The following is a 17,482-nucleotide window of genomic DNA, read 5'->3' on the forward strand; positions in this document are numbered from 1 at the left end:
CACTCTTCCAAGTTAGAGTATATGGAGCTAGTCCAGTGTTAAAAGCTGAATTGTGTCCTCCCCAAAATGCATATGTTGAAGCCCTAACCCCGGGTACCTCAGAATGTGACTGTACTGAGAGATAAGGCCTTTAAAAAAGGTAATGAAGTTAAAATGGGTCATTAGGATGTGCCCTAATCCAATATGACTGGTGTACTTTTTTTTTTATTTTATTATTATTATTTTTTGACTGGTGTCCTTTTAAGCAGAGGTTAGGATACAGAAACATCAGACAAGTGTATGCCCAGAGAGATGAGCAGGTGAGCGCACAGCGAGCAGGGGGTGAGTGGTCTGCAAGCCGAGGAGAGAAGCTTCAGAAGAAATCTCGGCCTTGACACCTTGATCTTGGACTTTTAGTCTCCAGAACTTGGAGAAAACCCCTTTCTGTTGTTTCAGGCCCCCAGTCTCTGGTTTTTGTTAACGGCAGCCCGAGCAAACTAACACACCCAGGCTTTCATAGAGACACAGTGTTCCATTTCATAGACACTACAAAAAATGTGTTTGCTGATGGACTTTTCGGTTGTTCACAGGTTTCTGCTATTACTTAGAAGGCTGCAGGCAATGTCTTTGCAATATGCTTTGTGTATATATGCGGTTATATTTGTAGGCTCTGTTGCCATATGAGGATCGAGTGGGTTGAGGATATGCACATCTTAGACAATATATGAATTAGTTGTACCAGTTGAAACTCCAACAGTGTTGGCAAAATCCTGCCTCTCTTTACCTCAAGAGCATAATTGCAAGTACTTATATTTTGGGGCCATAAGATGGAACTACACTGATGGTCAGCAAAAAGACGACACTCTTGGCCTTGGCTTTGCTCCACCCCGACCGCTCTTGTCTAGTCCAAAACTTCGGTGCCATCACCCACCTGCAGAAACACACCTTTCCTGGGTGGAGAAAGCTCTCAGCAGACTGTAGAGTCTCTTCACAGTGAAGGTAAACTCGATTAGAAGACGCGGCTGTGCTACAAACAGAAGCATTGATTTTATTTTTTTTTTAAATATAAATAGATTTGAGGCACACACAGTATATTGGTTTTTTTTTTTTTAGATTTATTTACTTATTTATGATAGACACAGAGAGAGAGAGAGAGGCAGAGACACAGGCAGAGGGAGAAGCAGGCTCCATGCACCGGGAGCCTGACGTGGGACTCGATCCCGGGACTCCAGGATCGCGCCCTGGGCCGAAGGCAGGCGCTAAACTGCTGAGCCACCCAGGGATCCCCAGTATATTGGATTTTGGGAGAAAATATTTCCTGACAACTTGCCAATATATTTGTTTTCTCTTCTTTCAACAAATGGGACTGGCAGCTAAAAGCTGCAGAAATGAACAGAGGTTGGCAATGCCACTCTCATGGGCAGCGCTATTTTGATCTGAGCTGACGTGTCTGACAGGCCTTTGGCTTGGAAAGAAAAGTGGGAAACGGGAATTGTCTTCTGTGGTGGAGATGAACCCCGGGGTGCCGTGGTCCACGGTCTTCGTGGTGACTGCGAGGGGCTTACCCCAAACCACAAGGGGCTCGTCTTTCCCTCTTCTTGCTCTTACTCTTCAATATGTATGGATGTCCAGAGGAATGGATCATTAAAGGAAGTCTATGAAAAAAAGAAGCCATGACCTATCGGCCACTTGGAGGATGTGTGCAGGAAGAGTGGTCATGCCCCGTGGTGGCCTGGGTGCTGGCTGGGGAGGAAGGGTGGCTGGCAGTTGTAAGCCACAGTGATCTATGCATATCGGTCTGCCTCCCGCCCGCACCCATGGGCTAGTTGGGAGCAGGAACGTCAAATCTTTGGCCGCAGCCAAGCACTGGTCCTGGGCACAGGTTATCTTCCCTCTTCTTACTGTCTTACAGCTGAGACAATTGCATCCAGTTCTAGGATTTTTAAATTTAATTTAATTTAATTTAATTTAATTTAATTATTATCATTTTAAAGATTTTATTTATTTATTCATAGAGACAGAGAGAGAGGCAGAGACACAGGCAGAGAGAGAAGCAGGCTCCATGCAGGGAGCCCGATGTAGGACTCGATCCCAGGACCCCAGGATCATGACCTGAGCCGAAGGCAGATGCTCAACTGCTAAGCCACCCAGGTGTCCCCAGCTTTATGATTTTAAATACCACCTGCATGCTGATGAGTCACAGATTTATGGCCTGAGCCTAGAACTCTCTCCTTCACCCTGGCATTTATATGCACCTGCCTACCTGACATCTCCAGTTGGGCACCAGATACTTATCTCCAGCTTTCAGCGTTCAAGTTGATCCACCTGCAGCCTTTCTAAGCTCATCGGTGGCAACTCCATCCTTCTAGTCACTCAGCCATAACCCATGCAGTCACTTTGACTCTTCATCTTCTTATTCTTCAAGTCCTATGTGGGCTGTCTCCCAAACATATCCAAAATCTTTTTAATACGTTCACTGTCATCAGCGTGGCCCTAAGTCACTGCAGTGGGTTGAATTATGCTCCTCTGTGAATGTGGCCTCATTTGGAAAAAAGGTCTTTGTAGTCATAATTTAGTATCTTGAGGTGGGATCATCCTACACTCAGGGTGGGCCCTGGATCCACTAAGAGAGAGAGGCAGAGAGAGATCAGAGACACAGGGACCCCAGGAGAAGGCCATGAGAAGGTGGAAGTGGAGGTGGGAGTTTTGCAGTCCCAAGCCAGGAAATGTCTGGAGCCACCAGAAGCTGGAAGAAGCAAGGAAGTATTCTCCTCGGGAGTCCTCGGAGGGAACATTGCCCTGCTGACACCTAGATTCGGGACTTTGAGACTCCAGGAGTGTTAGAGAATAGACCTGTGTCTGTTGCAGCCCACCTACTCCGTGTTAATTTGTTAAGGCAGGTCTAGGAAGTGAGTATAGTCACCATCATCTTGCACCTGGATTGTTATAAGAGGCTCTAATCCTGTTTCCATCCTTCTGCCCTATAGTCCCTCCTCAACACACAAACCAGAGCAATCCTTTCCTTTAAAAATTTTTTATTTTATTTTATTTTATTTATTGGAGAAAGAAAGATAGGGAGAGAGAGCACAAGTGGGGAGGAGAGAGAGAAGCAGGCTCCCCGCCAGCAGGGAGCCCCATGTGGGGCTAGACCCAAGGACCCCAGGATCAAGACCTGAGCTGAAAGCAGATGCTCAACCACTGAACCTCCCAGGTGCCCCCTGAGCAATCCTTTTAAATCCTAAGCCAGATCTCCCCACTCTACTCAAAACTTCCCAGTGGCTCAATTTAACCCAAAATAGAAGCTGAATTCTTTATGGTAGCCCAAAAGGCCCTGTCTCCTCTGGCCCCTCCCCAGCTTCTCCCTCCAGACCCCAGGCCTTCCCCCTTCCATCTTGCTCACCCCAGTCCTGCCACCACCTCCTTTCTATCCCAAGCAGAGCACCTGTCCCCGTTAGAGCCCCACCTGGCCCGCTCCTCCTGCTGGAGGGCCCTTCCCGGGATCTGTTGCTCCCCCAACCCCCGAGCTTCCCTCCAGTCTGATCCAACTCCACCATCTCAGAGATGCCCGCCCTGCCCACCCTGTGAAGTGTGGACCTCCAGCATTCCTCACTCTGCTTGCCCAGCCTCCATCATCACTAGCGTGCTAGATTCTTCATTTATTTATGGCATTTAGGGCTTGTCTCCCGCAGGAATAGAAGCCCAAAGGGCAGGGATTCCTGCTTGTTTTGTTCATCGTGGAGACCTGACCACCTTGGCACGTAGCTGGGGTTGCACTAGAGTGTTTTGTGAAGGAATCAATAAAGAGCCGGTGGTGCACTTTTTCCGTTTCTAATTATCGTTTGTTTTCTGAATATGCCATACATTTACATCTTTCAAAGTTCAAAAAGCACAAGAAGATTTACAGCAAAAGTCTCCCTCCAACCCATGTGCATGCAGCTCTGCCTCCCTTCCTTACAGCACGACTGGCGATGTTTCTTGTCTATGCTTCTAGACTTCATACCTCTCGGTCTCTCTCTCTCTACCTACCTCTCACCTCTCATTGACTTTTATTTTATTTTTATTTTTAAAGATTTTATTTATTTGTTCACGAGAGACACAGAGAGGGAGGCAGAGACACAGGCAGAGGGAGAACCAGGCTCCATGCGGGGAGCCCGATGGGGGACTCGATCCCAGGACCCTGGGATCATGCCCTGAGCAGAAGGCAGGCTCTCAACCACTGGGCCACCCAGGTGTCCCTCTCGTTGACTTTGAATTGACGCTGAAACTTAAAGGTATTCCACCGCAGTACGTGAGGGCCTACTCCTGTCGCAGTGGGATGGCATCTCATGGTATGTAGAAACCTTAAAACGATTTAATGAGCGCTCAACGAATAGGCACTTAGTCTATTTGCAATTTCTTGATATTCCAGACAATGCCGGGACACTGTACACGGACTATTTCCACACTTGGGACTACGTCACTGTAGAACAGTACATTTTTGAAATAATCGAACTTTAACATTTAAATTTTTAACACCTGAACACTGAGCCTCATCATATGCTTGTAACCAGGCCTGCTATGCGCCCCCCCTGCCCCAGCCTCCCCTCAGCCCTCGGTTTCTCATGCTCTCATTCTTGGGGGGCTGGGGGGATGGAGTTCAGAGCCAGCTAAGAGGTCACTGGAGGATTTCTGGGCATTTGGCATCACGCAAAGGACTTTACCAAATCCCACTCAATGCTCGGTCAGGGAGCGATTAGAGTCCCTATTTACAGTTGAAAACACTGAGGCTCAGGATGGCTGAGTCCTTCACTCCCCCAGGGCTACACAGTTAGTGAGAACCAAGAGCAACTTAGACTTGTAACCACTACACACTTAGGCTCCCTGGGCCTCTCTTTCCCCAATTATAACACAGAAACCACAGTGGCCGTTACTCTGTGCAGTTGTTTTGGGGGTAGGAGAGGGCATTTGGCAGGTGGCTTTTTTTTTTTTAAGCAATAATTTTCAGTTCAGGGATCCCTGGGTGGCTCAGCGGTTTGGCACCTGCCCTCGGCCCAGGGCGTGATCCTGGAGACCCGGGATCGAGTCCCACGTCGGGCTCCCTGCATGGAGCCTGCTTCTCCCTTTGCCTGTGTCTCTGCCTCTCTCTCTTTCTCTGTCTCTAATGAATAAATAAATAAAATCTTTAAAAAATAATAATAATAATTTTCAGTTCACTAGATGAGACAGATTTGCAACACTGTCTGAGTGAACGCAAAATAAACCATCTACAGCCAGTGACAGGAAAACTGGGCAGAAAAGGAAAAAAAGCATACATTGGGGGGGTGTGAGTATGTGTGTGTGTGTGTGTGTGTGTGTGTGTGTGATTCTCTCTAAAAAAAAAAAACAAACCATTTCTATAAAGGACTTTATTATAAAAGAGGAAGCAAAGGGGCGCCTGGGTGGCTCAGTCGGTTTAGCACCTGCCATCTGCTCAGGCCCTGATCCCGGGGTCTTGGGACAGAGTCCCATGCCAGGTTCCCTGCTCAGTGGGGAGCCTACTTCTCTCTCTCCCTCTGCCCCTCCCCATGCATGCATGCTCTCTCTCTCTTTCAAATAAATAAGTAAAACCTGGGGAGAAAAAAAAAAGAGACAACAACTAGAGTGGATCAGAAACAGTTGGGAAAAGAGTTCGATCCAGGTCACAGTGATGTTTAGGGATGAACAGTGGTTCTCCAAGGGTCCTCCAGGACCACCCACATTAGCCTCACTCTGGGTACTTATTATCCGTGTGCAGATTCCAAGGTCCCTTCCCACATTTCCCCAGGAGTGGAGACTGCGTGTGGCTCTATCCAGATAGCACTACTCTGGCTCTATCATGAACCTTTCTTCACCTTTCCTCCTCACGCCCCCCCTCCCCAACCCTGTTTTTCTCCTCACCAGCATAGCCAGTGATCCTCTCAAAAGAAATTCCTAGTTTGCAAACCCAGAAATCTGTGTCTGTTTCTCATTTCTTTTTGCTGGAAAAAAAAAAAAAATACTGACAGATGACCCATGAATAAATCAAGCTGTGCCCTGGTGTCTTAACAGGTGTCGGGATCCCTCCAGTCCTGGCAGTGAAGGTCACCCCAATGCCCATGGGCCCCCATGGTCACTCTAATTTCTGATGCCCTCAATCTTGGGGCTAGTTCTGTTAACGCAGTACCTTTCACAAACTAAGGAGGTGGTAAAAATTTAAGTAAACAATATTCATGAAATGATCCTGGCACACGGACATTATTCACTTAAATAATCAATCACTGTCAACAAATTACAGGATACAGAGAATGGAATTAACAAAATGAGCTATGGATATAAAATTCATTTGAAATTCAATTTAGTGACAACATTAGCTTTCAATTAGTCTGCCCAACTGTTTGAACATCTTCCTTTTGAACAGATTTTTGAAAAAAAAAATAAATAAATGTAATTAACCTCTCTACTGTTCCATTGCTGTTGGGTGGCCACAGCATCGTTACTACGTGGCTCCTGTTATCTGGGAGTGAGATAATTAAGTGATGACTTGGGATGAGGGCATCAGGGCAGGATGCCCTTTCTGGAGGCACGGTGGGTGGAGGGGTCCAGCAGGTGGGAGTGGGAGTGCATCTGGGGGAAGCCCTGGAGCATCTGATACTGTTGTCATTGTCTCTGGATTCTCAGAGAAACCTTCTCAGGACCCGTCTCACACTCCAGGTTCCTCATTCCCTGTTCCACACGCAGTTTGGAACTGGTTTCCTGGTTTTCTTCTGATTTCCTGCCAGGATCCCCTGAAAACTCAGCACCTTCCCCCAGGCCTTGTTTCCTTCCAAGGTTCTGCAACACCTTTCGTCCAGTTGGTCCACCTGGAGAGCTGGAATGCTCTCGGACCCCTGCCTCCCCTCGGCTCCCATGGGCAGTGAGTCACCTCACACCATTCAGTCTTTTTCCAGTGGTACCTGTCACTCTGTCTCGCTGTCTATGCCTGCGGCTGTGACAAGCCATCAGGGTCCTCATCTCCGCTCACTTCTTGCACCACTGCATTGCTACATCCTTGCATCTGGCCCGCCATCCACCTGGTAGACTTTTGCCACCCTTTAACAGACCACCCCCTGACTCAAGACCCTGTCGTGGCTCCCCTGTGGCCACACAGTCAAACCCAAGCCTTCCGGCCACTGGTTCTAACGACCTTTTACCACTTCCCCTACCTGGGCTCCCTGCCTGCATCCAGGCTGCCCTTTAAAAATTGGCCTCCTGGGGGCATCTGGGTGGCTCAGTAGGTTAAGTGGCAGGACTCTTGATCTCACCTCAGGTCTTGATCTCAGGGTTGTGAGTTCAAGCTCCACAAAAAAAACCAACCAACCAGCCAACCCACCAAACAACAAAACTGGCCTCCTGCTTGCCTCCAAACATGCCCTACAGGTTCCTGCCCTCTCATCTTTGTTCATGCCAGCCGCTCCATCTGGAAAAATGAAACAAAACAACAACTAAAAACCCTTTCCAGTTGTCTCCTAGTAAAATCCTTCTCACCAAGTCCAGCCCAAACCCCACATTTGCCATTCAGCCTTCCTTGCTGCATCCCAGACTCTGGAGAGCTGTCTCCATCAAAAAGCTCACATGCCTATTGTCTGGAACATTCCTTCTGATCCTTAATAACATGCTTTGTGATTTTTCCTTCATGCTGTCAGCTGAATAGTACATTCTTTGAAAGCAGTGATATGCCTATGGTCCCCACTTTTTTGTGGATCATCTTGCTTAATGGGTGAAGCTGCTTCTAAGCCTCTCGTCCTTGCTTCACAAAGGGCTGCAGGGAGGCGCCTGGGTGGCTCAGTCTGTTAAGTGGTCCTGGGATGAAGTCCTGCATCGGGACTCACTGGGGAGCCTGCTTCTCCCTCTGCCTCTGCCACTCCCCTGCTTGTGCTCTCTCTATAATAAAGAAATAAAATCTCTCTTTTTTTTTTTTAAATATGGAGGTACGATTTTACACATTTACTGATGGAAGTGATCAAATAGAACAATTGATGGAAGAAGGAGCCTTGCACTGAGTCTGGTTTTGCAGTTTTATCTGACCTCCTTCATTCCCCCTTAAATTTTAGGTCAAAGTCCCCTTTCTCATGTCAGTGACTCCTTTATACTCAGCGGACAGACTGCATGGTCCAGTGGAAAGAGCTTTGGAATTTGGATTCAAATCCTGCTTCTTCCCTTTATTGGCTGGGTGGCCTTGCTAGGAGTCCATTTCCTCATTTCTAGAAAGGGAATAATCCTAATACTTCCCTCTTGAATTTGATGTGAAGGCTAAAGAAACAGTGTTTGGTCTGGACCAGCACTTAGTAAGAGCTCAGACATGGCCATTGCTGTTGTTAACATTCTCTTACCAAAAAGTTTCTCCTAAGTCTTCCCGAGAGGCACTGAGTCCCTTGCAAGGAGGCCACTATTTCTTCTGCATCGGCCACGGTCCAGATGACCAGATCCAGAGACCTAATGCCGTGATTGTGCGTGCAGGGAGAGAGAGCTAGAGACAAGCACAGATCCGGAGTTGCAATCTCCCTTTAAACCTCGATCCAGCTGTTTCCTCCTCACAAACACTGCTCTCTTCTGAAGTTTGAGACTTCAGCTGGAAACGGTCAGGAAAGCATAACTGGTGCTCCCAGGCCTTTCTTTGCAATGCCGCTGCTTGAGACTCCATGATCACCAGGGGCCCATTCTAGTTTTCCTTGAACCCCAGCTCATTCACTGGGAAGCAGGAGCATGGAGTGTGTAAGGGCTTGCTAAGCTCTCTACGGGAGTGCCTGTGGACTGGCTAGAACGGTGCCGCCAAGCTCTGCTACCTGATAGTATCAGCTGGGAAGTCCCCAGCCCAGAATTTTTTTTTTTTTTTAGATTTTATTTATTTATTCATGAGAGACACAGAGAGAGAGAGAGAGAGAGAGGCAGAAACACAGGCAGAAGGAGAAGCAGGCAGATCCCTGATGTGGATCCCAGGGCCCAGGAAGGCAGATGCTCAACCATGGAGCCACCCAGGTGCCCCCACCCCCCCCCATTGACTGGCAGGGACCAGGGCACAAGGATTTTTGGACGGTCTCCAGGCAATTCCAAAGTGCCACAAAGGCAAAACCACCCAGAACAAGAGGCTCCCAAGCCTCCTAACTGGGACTATCAGCCCTACCCTGTGTCACATCAGACTAAGTCAGCCCTCAAGGCTCATCCATTCACTTATTCAAGCTTCTTTCCCTTCAAGCCCTTTCCCTGCCCTTCTGGGGGAGGCTTCCTCATCTAACAACCCCAGGCCCCGTACTTAACCCGTTGGGGGTATTTTTCACTCTGTGAATTGCTTGTTTCTCTTCTCCACTCCTGTGAACTCCTTGAGGGTAAAGGCTGGGTCTCCTTTTCTTTCTCTCTCTCTTTTTTAAAGATTTTATTTATTTATTTATTTATTTAGTTAGTTAGTTAGTTAGTTAGTTAGTTAGTTATTTGAGAGAAACACGAGCAGGGGGGAGGAGCAGAGAGAAAGGGAGATGCAGGTTCCCCACTGAGTGGGGAGCCGGACCTGGGGCTCCATCCCAGGACCCTGGGATCATGACCTGAGCCAAAGGCAGATGTTCAACCTCCAGAGCCATCCAGGTGCCCCTGGGTCTCCCTTTCTTACCCGCCACGCCTGAAGTGTTGAAGTGAGGGCTTACCTGAATGCACAAGTGAGTGAGTGGGAATCCCAGCTCAGAAGAGAGGTGGCCCAACAGAGAGCACGGGTCTGGACAGGAAGGTTTCCACTCAGATCCCAGCTCTGCTACTTAGCAGCTGTGCTGCTTTAGGTAAGTCACTCAGGCTCCCTGAACTCCACTTTCCTTCCATGAGAAATGAGGATAGTAAAGTCCTGATGGTGTTATTGCAAGGAGTAAATGATATAAGCCATTTAATGTGCTTTGCCCAGTGCCTGGAACTAGTAAATGCCCAATAAATGTTAGGCTCTTATTAGAAGGGGCGGGGCCAGTATTTGAGGCTTCATGGGCCTACGATGCTGTCCTCATTGACTACCTCTTGAACCTGGGTTTCCCGCCCTCTTAAGGAGAGCGTTCCTGGGACAGCTGGGTGAGCAGGACCTCCATCCTGTGCCTTCTATGTGTCAGACTGGGAGACAGCTCCCCCAGCCCTCGGTGGGGTGCCCTGGAGGTGAGCAGTTGCTCTTTTAACCCCCTCTTGCTTCGTGTTGATTGCTGGGCAGGTGGGGCCAGCTGCTGTGCCCGGGCCACACCTGCTGTAGCCTGTCAGCAACAACCCCCTCCCGCCCCCATCAGATTCACCCAGAGGACAAATAGGGCTCCTGCACTGGGTGTTATTCTGTATGTTGGTAAATTGAACACCAATAAAAAATTAATTTATTTAAAAAAAATCAGAAGGAAACCTCTCTTACTAATTCCCAGATGTTTTGTAAGGTTCAAATAAGATAATAATAATTAAAAAAAAAGTTCACTGTAGCCTCTGGAGCAGCTCCGCAGCTGCGGTCCTGGTTTTTCCTCTGTGTTCCTGGCCCAGTGTTCTTGGGCAGGGCCAGGGCAGAGACCAGGCACTGAGGTTCCTTCCCCAAAGATCGAGTTACAGAGCACATTCTCTGGCTCCACCTTGAACATCATCAAAGACTTGAGCAAAAGCAGCCGGCCTGGGGATGAGGAGGCAGCTGCCTCCTTGGTGTGATTCCAGGGTCGCTGGAAAAATCCCTCCAGCCTCGAATCTTTTCCTGCTATAAGGCTGAAGCTGCACTACTAGATACTCAAGCTCATGATTTGGAGCAGTGGTGCGGTTCTCAAAGTGTGGTGTGCGCCCCCCACCCCCACCCCCACCCCCACCCCCACAGCAGTTGCAGCAGCAGCAGCACCTGGGAGCTCATCAGAAATGCTCAGGCCCTCCCCAGACCTCCTGAATCAGGATCTGGGGGAAATAGTATCTGGGTTTAACACTCCCTGCTGGTGCTTCTGATGCACTGGTAACCACGGAGGGAAGGGAGGGTATTGCCCAGAAGGATAAAACACATCACTGTGCTAGTTCTGATGTGTAGTTCAGCTCGATAGGCTGGGAGGAGGTAGGGACAGGGACAGAGAGTAGAGAGGGGAGGTGTTGCCTGGCTAGCGCAGCCAGACAAACCTGGGACAAACTCCTCCTCCTCAGCCTCCCAGCAGTTCAGCCCTGGACAAATTACTTGATCTCTTCAGCTTCTGCTTGTACCACTGTAAAATTCAGATTGCACAACCCATTCAAAGGGCCGAAGATGAAATAAGATATATAAAGTACTTGGGTGTGTAATGGATGCTAAGATCCTCTCCCCAACCCTCCCTGAACCTATAGAGAAGTCTGGGTCGAGTGCCCTGGTAGGGAAGAGGGCTTAGGATCTGTGAGTCCCACAGGCATGGACCAGGAAAGGAAGATACTGGAAGGGGATGGGAGGCCAAGACAGAGGAGAAGAGCAGAACCCAGAAGGAGCAACCCTCAGACTCCACCCTTCTGGCTGCCTCTGCTTTGCGGACCTTCCTACCACCATCCTTCCCAGATGCAGGGCCGGGCTGACTCTTTGCTTACCCTCCCCCTACTTCATTCTAACCTTACCCCCCACCCCCACCCCTACTTCATTCTAACCTTACCCCCCACCCCCACCCCTACTTCATTCTAACCTCTTCCCGGGAGCAGGACTTACAGGCCTAAGGGCTTCCTCTGGGGGCATGACTGGTAGAAATACAGAAGTGGCAAGCTTTCCTGTAATGCTGGGTCCCTGGAGTTAAGAAGAGAGCCAACAGTTGATGAGGAGGCTGGAGATCTGCCTCTTGCCCAGACACTACCAGGGTCTGCCCAGGAGCCAAAAGACATGCGGTTGAGAGCCTCCCAAGAGAGGCAGATGTGGCCCTGGAGAGGCAGATATATGGCCCCACAGTGGCCTGGTTCCCTTTATTTAAGGCCTTTGATGGGAGAGCACATGAAGATCTCGTCTCACTAGGCAGGCTCATGTGATGTGGTTCTGGTTAATGATACCCTGATTTTCCTAGCTCCCTACTGGCAGGAATCCCAGAGTAAATGTTTCATCATTAATGTAAGGGTTTAGGGGCGCCTGGGTGGCTCAGTCAGTTAAGCATCTGCCTTCAGCTCAGGTCTGATCCCAGGACCCTGGGATCCAGCCCCACATCGGGCTCCCTGTTCAGTGGGAGGGGGCCTCCTTCTCCCTCTCCCTCTGCCCCTCCACCCCTGCTTGCGCTTTCTGTCTCAAAATAAATAAAATCTTTCAAAAATGTATAAGGATTTATTCCCTACTACAATTCACGTCTCCATTGTGCTATGTTCTGAGCTTGGGCTACGCAGGCCTGAATTCAAACTCCAGGTCTACCATGGGTTAGTTATTCTGTTCTGGGTTAAAAATTCAATCTCTTCAAGCCTCACTTTCTGCCTTTGTGAAATAGGGACAGTGATTATTTATATACACAGTGATTGTATATACATATATATTATGTATATATATAATATATTATACATATACCTATTATTTCGAGGGCTAAAAATATGCAGTGCTGTTTGGATTCTTTATAAACACACTTGTTTAAAGCTACAGCAAGAATGGAGGACAGGACTGAGATGAAGGGCTGAGGCCAGGGATGGCTAGCAGGTCCCCCTGCCCCCACAGCAGGATGCTAACTTGGGTGGTCGGGCAGATGCCGCAGAGTTGGGACGGCAGCTCCAAGGACAACTCCAGCTCCATGGAGTGGAGTGCATGACCCAGTGGAAATGTCTGCTCCGACCTGGGCAGGGGGCCTGGGAGCAGATGCAACCCACATTTGCCATCTCTGCTCTAGGTGCCGCCTCCCTGAAGGCCAAAGGCAAGCTGGGGGACTCTTGTAATTACCTGAAGTAGAATTACAGGAGCCATTACCTGAGAACTTCAAGGGCTCACGTGGAAAGGGCAACTTCACCTCTTAATTGAACACTGTCCCCCAGGGTCACTTTGGAACGTTGGCGCTGTCCCCAGTCGCAAGGCTGGGGATCTTCTGATAAGCGTCCTTGGTGTGGACCCTCAGGGAGAGAAAGAGTCTGCCTCTGTAATGGTCCTGGCCAGGCAGGTGCACTGCACAGATGCTGAGGCTGGTTTCATTGTGGTGGAGGTGGGGTGGGGTGGGAGGGGGCAGCTACTAAGAGGATGAGAGGACCCGAGGAACCAAGCACCCCAGGGGATCAACTCTGGCTTCTGTGTGTTTCCCAGCTGGAGGCCTGTGAGGCACATGAGTGTTTACCTTATTAATCATCTCTATCCTCTCTTCTTCCTAATAATCTCCTCTTTCCCCACATCATGGAAACTCTTTGAAAAGCAGGCAGCAGGGTCTCTGTGCAGAGTGTGTAATGTGAGGCAGCAGGGTTAACCAACTAGAATTGAAACAAACACTTGAAACAAACAAAAAATAAAAGCTTTTGAAACGGCAAAATGAATACATAAATATAACATATTAGTACTCATTAAAAAAAAATAATGTGAACCAGCAGGACTGGGGCCCACTGGTCCCACTTAGGATGGCAGGCGCAGTGCCTGGGGCCCACAGGATTCTCAGGGGCCATGAAAAAATGTTTAGTTTGTTATAAAAGTGGAAGAAAAAAATGAATATAATAATAATGACTATAGAATGATGAATCCAGCTGGGATTTTGTTTGTCTTCATACCAATGTAATCATAGAACATCATTTTCAGTATTATTTTATGGCAAAAGGAGTCCGTGAAGGCAAAAATGCCTAGTGCCCAATGAAGTCATAAGGCAGCCCTGAGCATGGGGCAGGGATTTGAATGGGGACTGGCAGCAAAGCTATGGTCCCTCCACAGGCCTTGTTGACCCTGTGGCCCTGAGCAAATCATTCATTTTCTGGTTCAGCAAATGCAGGAGAGAATTCAGGGCTTCTCTTCCTCCCTGCCTCTGGGCCCATCTCTAAGGAGCCGGTTGCTGAGTGCAAATGTGTAAACACGCACCAGGTATCTAACAGGTCACCTGCTCACTACCCACACTGCAGAGGGAGACGCAGATGCTCCCAGAATGGGCGGCTCCAGAGGACGCGGAGTTTTTCCATGACACCCTAACATCCCCCAGGCAGTCACCATCTGTGCCTTCCCTGGGCAAAAATAAGTTAGGGAGAGTCTGGGCGAGTTACCTGGACCTTTCATGGGTCCTGGGGGCTCCAGGGAGCCTTCAGAGAACCACACAACTCTGGCCGAGTGCTAGGCTGGCTTCTAGAATAACCCAGGGGAGCAGGGAGATGGTGATGCAGGAGGCAGGGCCTCCAGGTGTGAGAGGCATGGCCAATCTGCAGGTGGCCCTGCTCCGCGGGGTTCCTAAGCACAGGTGAAGGTCGGAAGCCCCCACAAGCTGAAAGGACTTTTCAAAAAGAGGTTATGGGAGAGTTAGCAGAGGGGGAAGGGGGAGCTTTGGGGAGGGTCTGCTGTTGGGGTGGGATACAACTTGCTTCTGCTCCTACCCCGCAAGGAACGCCCACAAATCACCATCACTCACCCCAGCTCTGGAACCGAGTTGTACGTTTGCTTGTTTTTTTTGTTTTGTTTTGTTTTGTTTTTTTTTAAGATTGTTTTTTAGTTTATTCATGACACACAGAGAAAGAGGCAGAGACACAGGCAGAGGGAGAAGCAGGCTCCCTGCGGGGAGCCCTATGTGGGACTCGATCCCGGGACCCCAGGATCACAGCCTGAGCCCAAGGCAGCCGCTCCACCTCTGAGCCACCCAGGCGTCCCTGGGTCCTCTGTTCTGATGATGCCACTAAGTGCCAAACGAGTCCCGAGTGTGTGCCCATCACCCATCTGCTTTGCTGCTTCTTGTCCTTCACTCTTTCCCCCTTCCCTCCTGCCTCCCCTCTCCCCGTCCCTCCCCACCCGCCCCTGCTCCTACCCCTCCTCCCTTTCCTCCACTTCCCCACCTTCCTCCTCCAGAGAGAGAAGCTTGCCCATGGGAGGTCCCCACCGTGTGGACCTCCAGCAGGAGCTCTGGAAGTCTCCCTGAGAGCAGTGGCAGCCACATTCCTGACACCCTAACCAGTGACCAGTGAGTGGAGCTCTCAAGGGCTCAGGCTGGCTAGAAAGCTGCCCCAGGGTTTGCGGTGCCATTACTAATTTAAGTGTCATTTCTTTCCCTCTCCTCAAGCACTTTGGAAAAATGGACTGTGGGTGGGGAGATGGAAGCAGGGCTCTCTGAGGCCAGACAGCTGGACCTCACCCCGCCAGTCAGCCAGGTCAGGCCTGCAGCCTGCGGAGCCCGGCCCAAACAGCCTTCCAGAACGCAAGACCCCAGCCTGGCCTCCAGAAGGAAACCCCTCATCTGCCCACCCGCTTTGGAGGGGAAGCGTGGAGTTGCTTAGAGACCCAGGAAGTGCAGGCTCTCCCAAGGGCTGTCTGGTGTGTGTGTGTGTGGGGGGAGGCTGGGCAAACCAACATCCAGCAGGGCCCTCACCTCTGGGTTCTCCCCACACAGGGCTTTCCTCTTAACAGTTTCAAAGCTGCTCTAATGAAGGATCAAAGAAATGTACGTTCACACCATCAAAGGCCACCTTAAGAACTTATCAGATGGGCCAAATAATAAAAGTTTTTGAAGACCTGTCTACTAAACAGGTGTTCTCAGATCCTACTGGAAAGACTCATACCAGCTTTCTGGAGGCACAATTCGAAAATAGGTAACCCCAAATACATTCTTTAACCCAGAGGTTCCGCTTCTAAGAATTTATCCTAGGATAATTATGAATGGCATAAAGAATTACTTACAAAAGTGTCCACAGCAATTTTTATTATAGGCCCGAACAATTTGAGACTCAGAGGCACGATTAGCTAAATTGTGGTACGTTTATTCCCTGAAATTCTGAAGAGCCATTAAAAAAATGATTATAGAGATGGATTTACTCTCATGGAAGATGTTCATGATATACCGTTTAAATGAAAAAGTTGTTTTCTGAACAGTATGCATATTATGATCCTACCTTTTCTTTTTTTTTTTTTTAAGATTTTATTTATTCATAGAAATGCAGAGAGAGAGAGGCAGAGACACACACAGGCAGAGGGAGAAGCAGGCTCCATGCAGGGAGCCCGAAGCGGGACTCGATCCAGGGTCTCCAGGATCACGCCCTGGGCTGCAGGCGGCGCTAAACCGCTGAGCCACCGGGGCTGCCCTGATCCTACCTTTTCAAGAAAAATATAAGTGTATTAGTTGTCTATAGCTGCATAATTAATTACCCCCCAAAACGTTGTGCCTTAGAACAGCAAACGTTTATTACCTCACAGTTTCTGTGAGCTGGAAACTCATAAGTGACTTCTGGCTCATGGCCTCTGATGAGGTTGTGGTCAAGATGCCAACTATAGTCATGATCACCTGTAGTCTTGATGAGGCTGAAGACCTTGCTCCCAAGATAACTCCTTCACGTGGCTGTCCCGGGGCCTCTCCCTCTCCTCATATGTGCCTCTCTGTAGGACAGCTTGAGTGTCCTCCTGACATGGCAGTTGGCTTTTGCCAGAGCAAGTGATCCTACAGAACAGGACAAAGATCAGTGTCTTTCATAACCTGCCTCAGAAGTCAGGCTTTGTCACCTCTGCAATATTCCTTCGATCCTGCAAATCTGCCCTATTCAGTGTGGGAGGGGACTACAATGGTGGCATGAGGTAGGGATCATTGGGGGTCATCTCGGAGGCAGCCAACCCCAATGTATCACACTGAGGTACACACATAAGAAGACACAAGGTGTTTGCTCTCCTGAGACCACATTCTAGGGGAGAGGGACGGGAGAGACCCTGAACAGTGACCAGTGAGTGGAGGGACCCATGGGGGAGTTGGCAGCAGAGACACAGGCAGGGGCAGACCAAGAAGACCCTTGTAGGGCATGTAAGGGATTTAGGTGTTTCTCCAAGAGTGATACCAAGGCACTAGAGGGTTTTAAGCAGACCAATGACATGAGCTGGTTCATATTTTTACAAGACCAGTCTGGCTCAGTGAGAGAATGAACCCAAGAGCAAGAGTGGGAGCAGAGTAACCAGGTAGCCCTTTGGAAGGGTAGTATGGTAATGGCTTGGTTGATGGCACAGGTAACCACACGGTGCAGAAGGACAAGGGGATTGAGAAGGGTTGGGGAGTGGGACTGAGAGGGGCAAGATTGGGGGCAGGGAGATGGAACTGCTTTGGATGCTTCCTCACTGGAGGAGGGACCCAGAGAAGGAGCAGGTGCCAGAGGGAAGTGGTGGTGGTTGTAGGTTGACTTGTGTCGCCCTCAAAGTTATCTCAAGTCCTAACCCTTATTACATGTGACAGTGACCTTATTTGGAAATAGGGTTTTTGTAGATGGAATTAAGATGTAGGGATCCCTGGGTGGCGCAGCGGTTTGGCGCCTGCCTTTGGCTCAGGGCGCGATCCTGGAGACCCAGGATCGAATCCCACGTCGGGCTCCCGGTGCATGGAGCCTGCTTCTCTCTCTGCCTGTGTCTCTGCCTCTCTCTCTCTCTCTCTCTCTCTCTGTGTGTGTGACTATCGTAAAT

At 49.4% G+C, this 17,482-nt stretch overlaps 1 long non-coding RNA gene across 1 annotated transcript in view; it reads right to left on the reverse strand.

The window, feature by feature from the left end:
• LOC140622811 (uncharacterized) overlaps positions 1 to 11,883 on the reverse strand; it is a 35,010-nt gene extending 23,127 nt beyond the window's left edge. Inside the window, exons 1-2 of the long non-coding RNA XR_012022475.1 lie at positions 11,633 to 11,883; positions 911 to 1,006 (exon numbers count right to left, since the gene is read on the reverse strand). This is a non-coding gene — a long non-coding RNA (uncharacterized lncRNA). The remainder of the gene's footprint in view (positions 1 to 910; positions 1,007 to 11,632) is intronic.
• Between the last annotated feature and the right edge of the window lie 5,599 nt (positions 11,884 to 17,482).

This window comes from Canis lupus, chromosome 32 (genome assembly GCF_048164855.1).
Source record: "Canis lupus baileyi chromosome 32, mCanLup2.hap1, whole genome shotgun sequence".
Taxonomy (NCBI): Eukaryota; Metazoa; Chordata; class Mammalia; order Carnivora; family Canidae; genus Canis; species Canis lupus.